This window comes from Pan troglodytes, chromosome 14, assembly GCF_028858775.2.
Source record: "Pan troglodytes isolate AG18354 chromosome 14, NHGRI_mPanTro3-v2.0_pri, whole genome shotgun sequence".
Classification (NCBI taxonomy): domain Eukaryota; kingdom Metazoa; phylum Chordata; class Mammalia; order Primates; family Hominidae; genus Pan; species Pan troglodytes.
The window spans coordinates 32,824,278-32,830,679 of NC_072412.2; the positions used below are offsets into that span (position 1 = coordinate 32,824,278).

The window sequence follows — 6,402 nt, forward strand, 5'->3', positions numbered from 1 at the left end:
ACTATATTGATTATTTCCATTTTAGTGAATCTGTTCTGAATGCTAGGATCCATTGGCATCTCTTTTGGATGTCTTACAAGCCATTCCTTTAATAATCTATTTTAGAATATTGCCAATTTAAGGCAATTTAAGCATATGCATAAGTTCCTTTTAGAGTGGTTCAAAGACCCCAGTGGGGGACAAACTCCTGCTTGAACTAAGCACTGACAAATGAAGCTAGGATGCTATCCACGCATTTTATTCCAAGTGTTTTGTGCTGATTGATTCTCAAGGAAATGGCTTGACTTCTCCATCCTCTGGCATCTCTACAGAATCAATTCAAGAATATCACGTGTTTAATATTCTTATGTTCTTCTTTTCTTACTCCATCCTTAGAGGTTTCCCAATATTATTTCCCTTTGACCTATTTTACTATTATTTAAAAATCAGTGTGATTCTAGGGCTGTGAGTACTGCTTGGCTCTGCTCATGGCCTACATTTGTGGCCATCTGAGAGGGCAGGTGCATAAGAGTTGCAAAAAGCTCCTAGAAATTCCCAATAAACTCTTTGTGAGTCCTCTAAGTGTTGACACCAGGCATATAGGTAGTAAGTTACACCTTACATGATTTTGCCATATTAGATAAGACAGAATATATACATTAGTTTTTTTTCTTGTCTATAGATGGAAGCAGTCAGAACTATTAACTCTTTTTTTTTTTTTGAGACAGAGTCTCACTCTGTCACCATGCTGGAGTGCAGTGGCGCAATCTTGGCTCACTGCAACCTCCACCTCCCTGGTTCAAGCAATTCTCCTGCCTCAGCCTCCCGAGTAGCTGGGACTACAGGCACACACCACCACACCCAGTTAATTTTTGTATTTTTAGTAGAGACAGGGTTTTGCCATGTTAGCCAGGATGGTCATCTCCTGTCCTGTGATCTGCCTGCCTTGGCCTCCCAAAGTCCTGGAATTACAGGTGTGAGCCACTGAGCCAGGCCCAGAATTATTAACTCTTTTACTCTTTTTTTTTTCTTTTTTTCTGAGGAAGAGTTGCTCTGTCTCCCAGGCTGGAGTGCAGTGGTGCGATCTCGGCTCATGGCAGCCTCCACCTCCTGGGTTCAAGCAGTTCTCCTGCCTCAGCCTCCCGAGTAGCTGGAATTACAGGCATGCACCACATGCCCAGCTAAATTTTGTATTTTTAGTAGAGACAGAGTTTCACCATGTTGGCCAGGCTGGTCTCCAACTCCTGACCTCAGATGATCTATCTGCCCACCTTGGCCTCCCAGAGTGCTAGGATTACAGGCGTGAGCCACCGCACCAGGCCAGAATTATTATCTTTAAATATCATATTCCTCACGTCTTAGGGTTTAAAATAAAACGGTCTAATTGCATCTCTTCATGTTTGTTCATGTAGAGTTGCATTCCCACCTAATCTTAGTGAAAATTTCTACAATGAAATATTCTTCAAATGGGACATGAAATCATAATAGTTAATTTCAGCTATTTCTTCAGCCTTTCATTCATTCAATAAAAAATGAAAAGTAAAACTAAGAAAAATAAAGAAAACTATTAGCTCTACAGACAAATGACATATTCTTTAAATGTGAGCTCTGTAATGGTGTGGTTTCATCAGGATTTGGTTCTTAGCATAGACCAATGAATAGGGAAAAATTCTTAGCATAGATCAATGAATAGGAATAGCAGTAAGACCAATGAAGAGGAATAATCTTATTCCTCGAGTTTATAATTCCAGTGCCTTTGTCTACTTTTTGGGGACTGTCCCCCAGGCATTCCTATGCTGAGAAATCAGGGTCTGAGTGCAGCCACGAGGGAAAGACCCCAGACTGTCAAAGATGAAAACCACCAGAACCTGAGTGAATCTTTCAATAAAGAAAGTGTCATCTTTAGTAAAAGAAACAGAGAAATCTTGAAATTTTTTCTGGTGATTTTTTTTCTAAATTGACACAATAACATATTTTTGTTTCCCCCCTATTATTCCTTTTCATTTTATTAAAACAAGAAAAGAAATTGCCGAGAATGGCTCTGATGTCGTGTCTGGTTAATGAAACTAACACATTGCTTAAATATTTATCCTCACATACATAGTATTCGGATGCAGATGTGGAGAAATGTTGTCAAGTTAAAAATAACTCTTTCAGTAAGGCAATGGCACACTGGAATGCTAATCCAAGCCCACTGCTATCCTTCACGCCTACATCCTGGGTGTCCTGGCTGCATGAAGTAAACAGCCCCAGCTTCCCTTCCTTAGGAACCTTCACCTTTCGGCTAGTGCCATTTTTAAAATGTGTGCCAAGATTAGCAAGAAACAGAGTGACAGGAGAAAGAGAAAAATCCTCAGAGAGCTACTCTCAGTTCCAGAGACCCCCACAATGTTTATGGCATGCCTGTTGGGGAAATTTTCTTCCCTCCAGGACAAAGGTAGCTTCAACATTCTAATCCTTAGAGTGAATGAGCGCCTACCCTAATCTGTGCGCAGCTAATCAGTCATGTGGTTCAAAGCATAAACCCATGAGAATACCTAAAGTCAGGTGAAGCAGCTTAGTTCTGGAAAGGAAAATGTCTGGAGGAGAGAGTTTTCAGGCCAAGATTCCACTACTGCTGCACCCTCAGATTTTAGGTAGGATGTCCTTTGGGGTTCACCTACTCAATATGTAGGTAGGAGAGAACCTGTGTCATGGGAATATGCCCTGGGGACTTACATGGAAATATAAGCCCCTATCAAGGATAAGAAAGGATATGGAACAAGAATATGGTTTGCTTTTTGTGGAGGGAGATATGGATGCAGATTGGTGCTCTCTGTGAAAAGGGTACAGTGAGGGTTTGGAGATCTCAGGGGAAGTAACAATTAACTTAGTCCCTGTATATCTGATAAAGGCAAAGGAGGAGAGTAGGAACATGTGGACAAAGATTTAAGAAAATAGATGCAGTTTGATTATCATCTACGTCTTCTCTTTTAAGTTCTCTAGGGCACAAAAAGAAGACTCAACATCTTATTTTCCCCAGTGAGAGAGAAATATTATACAGTGATGCCCTCTTAGGAACAGATCAATGAGCTAGCTAAAAGCATCGAGTATTCTACCTCTGGAGGCAGATCAGACTGGAACAAAAATATTAAAAGTTCCTGTACATTTCTACAGGAAGATCGGATTTTGTTAACAACATTAGACAAATAATTGCCTTCTATATTGTTGAACTTGTTCTACCTCCTTTTATGTCTGATAAATCCTTGGCTCCTAGTCTGTACTATAATTACTTTCAACTTTCCAAGTTAATTTGCCGCAATCACAGGAAACTGGACTGTACACACTAACACCTGAGCCCAACAGATTTTTCACATTTTACAGAGCAGTGCCAATGAAGTTGTAGCAGCGGAGTTTAATCCCCTCCCATGCCTAAGCAAGCAGGAAGCGACATTCAGGATAAAGTCCTGCAGATCGGGACTGCCATTTGGTTGCAGTTGCACTGGTGTTTTCTCTCTATGGGATTGGACCTGCACCCAGACCCCCTTTCAACTGGCAAGGATAATTTGATCCCATTTTTAAGCATACTGATTTACAGAGAGTAGAGAGTAAACCCAGTCTATTCTGGACACTTCCACACATGTGTAAAAGTACAACAAACCTACATGACCGTTTCATTATGGAAGACTTTTTATTTTTTAAACAGTGGTGAGTTTTTTCCTTTTAAGTCAGAGCTGTGCGTGCACGTTTGACAGTGAGCTGTTATTCCTAAAGGCAGGAGGTTAGGCAGCATGTTAGAGTTTCATATTAAACAACAAAGAGTTTTAAGGAGCGTCCTCAAATTACACTCACAGTTTCAAAGTTCAAGAATTGTGGCTGAGCACTCCTTACCTTACAATTTCGGGTCCAAAGAGGTCTTTAAGTTTAAAGCAGTACATCAAATGTGCAGGATTTATTTTCTTGCATGAAAGTCTCATCTGTCATAGCACTCCACTCCCCGGGAAGAGCCCAGCCTCCTCTTGCTGAACACCAATGAGGAAACCAGAAGAGCACATGGGGGACGTGGCTTCCCTGAAAGCCTGTCAGAGTCTGCACATGCTCTTTGTGACAGAGGTGCCAAATTAACCTTGGCATGAGGCTCACAATGCACCTCATTGTGAGGTCCTGGGCACCTCTTAGGGGAAGAAAAAGGTTATAAAATGTTCGAGCCAATTGAAAGTTTTCACACTTTTGCTGAGATGTGCCTCTTATTCATTAAAAATAAAAGAGACAATTTTTTTTTTCTGTTAATTAGCTTCCTGAGGTACAAGTAAGACGAAGAACAGCGCACCAACATATTAAGATAAGAGAGAAGGCTATCTTTTGGAATTCTACTACTGTTTCAGGCTAGTGAGAGGGAGTAATTTATAAAGCTTCATCTCACCACCTAGAAAAGTGCCTATTCTATAAGAGCTGACAGGAGGTTTTATTGGAATGAAGTTCATGATTATCAGTGTACAATGTAAAATAATGTTTGCTAACCATGTTCCACCAGGACCAAGGGTAAAATGAAAATCTACTGCATCTGGGTTATAAAATGAATCTGTGATATTGACATAATATTTCAAGTGGACTCACCCCATCAAGGTAACTAGAAGTCACTGTGAGGAGGAAGTCCACACCTTCTTACAGGACACAGACATACAATGACCAGGAAAACATCTGCCTGTTGCTTTCTCACCTGTGTACTTATCTACCGATTACAATGTGACACAGAAAAGGGATATTGGGTAGAAAAAATATATAGCCAAGTCAAAATAATTAAACCTCTTAAAATCAAAATGTTAAGACTTAAGTCCTGATTACTGTTTGTATAGAGCTTGATGCTGTTCATTCTATCCTCCTTGCTGGGACAGGAGCCTGAAGCAGTTCACCATGGTGAGCAGTTAGTCATAGATGTGAAGAAGAGAGAAAGATAGCACCTGGAAGTAGAAAGTGCTGCAAAGAGACCCGTGTTTGTTCAAGATCTGGTTTTGGTTGTACAAATAATAAACTCTCAGCCCAGGGAACTCTTAGGGTATTTCTGGGTCTCAGTCAGTTTCTTTCCTTTTTTTTTTTTTTTTTGAGACCGAGTCTCAGTCTGTCGCCCAGGCTGGAGTGCAGTGGCGCAATCGAGACTCACTGCAACCTCTGCCACCTGGGTTCAAGCAATTCTCCTGCCTCAGCCTCCCGAGTAGCTGGGATTACAGGCGCAGGCCGCCATGCCCGGCTAATTTTTTTGTGTTTTAGTAGAGACGGGGTTTCACCATGTTGCCCAGGCTGGTCTTGAACTCCTGAGCTCAGGCAATCAGCCCTCCTTGACCTCCCAAAGTGCTAGGATTATAGGCGTGAGCCACTGCTCCCAGCCCTGGGTCTCAGTTGCTTTTTCTGTCGAGTGAGGGAATTGAACTAGTTTAGGGATGGAAAATTGATTACCTGCAAGGGCTCGGAGTGCAGAGTGCACTTCGCTGGGTGGGCGCTAAGGGGAGATGGAGACCATGTGCTCACGTATCCAAGCATGGCTGTCACTCGGTGATAGCTGATTCGCAGTTGGAATGGGGGCTGCATTATGTCCCATTGTCTGCTGTTTTAGAAGAAGCTAGACTTTCAGATTTTTATGTGAAATCTCCTAGATTTCATACGTGGGTAACTTACTCAAAATATTTGAAAACATTGTGAATGCCGAATGAAATCTATCTGCCTGTCAAATTTGTCCTGCTGGCCATCATTTTTTGACTTTTGGACTACATTATTTTGAGTTTCATCCTGGTGGAAAATAATCCTAGGAGATTAGTCTCTAAAAGAAACTGTCTCAAGCTTGTAGTCCCAGCACTTTGGGAGGTTGAGGTAGGCAGATCACTTGAGGCCAGGAGTTTGAGAGCAGCCTGGCCAACATGGTGAAACCCCATCTCTACTAAAAATAAAAAAAAATTAGGTGGGTATGGTGGTGTACGCCTGTAATCCCAGCTACTCAGGAGACTGAGGCATGAGAATCGCTTGAGCTGGAGAGGCAGAGGTTGCAGTGAGCTGAGACTGTGCCACTGCACTCCAGCCTGGGTGGCAGAGCGAGACTCTCAAAAAAAGAAACTGTCTTTTGGGATACTAAGAGGTCAAGGTAGGACTTCATGAAGAAGCTGTACCCAATACTTTTGTAGTGAAATTGAGCACTCTTGTTTCTCTTCTTCATGGTGATGACCTCATGACTGATGACCTCATGTGGAAGGGGTGACCTTCCTTGGAAGGGGTGGTGTGGAACCCATGGTATCATTAACATTCTAAAATCTGATAAATGAAAAAAAGGCATGAGAAAGGCCCACTGGGGAGAAAAGGAAATACTTGTTTGAGTAATAGGAAAACTACTGCAATGCTGCTACCTTATCTCAAGACTCAACCATCGAAAGTAAAAGCAAAAGGTACAACAGGGCT

At 41.8% G+C, this 6,402-nt stretch overlaps 1 protein-coding gene across 3 annotated transcripts in view; it reads right to left on the reverse strand.

Moving 5' to 3' along the window:
- Positions 1–4,052, reverse strand: part of STARD13 (StAR related lipid transfer domain containing 13) — a 575,282-nt gene extending 571,230 nt beyond the window's left edge. For all 3 annotated transcript variants that reach the window (XM_054665173.2, XM_054665174.2, XM_054665176.2), the window contains exon 1: positions 3,850–4,052. The gene's annotated coding sequence lies outside the window, so the exon portion shown is untranslated. The remainder of the gene's footprint in view (positions 1–3,849) is intronic.
- Between the last annotated feature and the right edge of the window lie 2,350 nt (positions 4,053–6,402).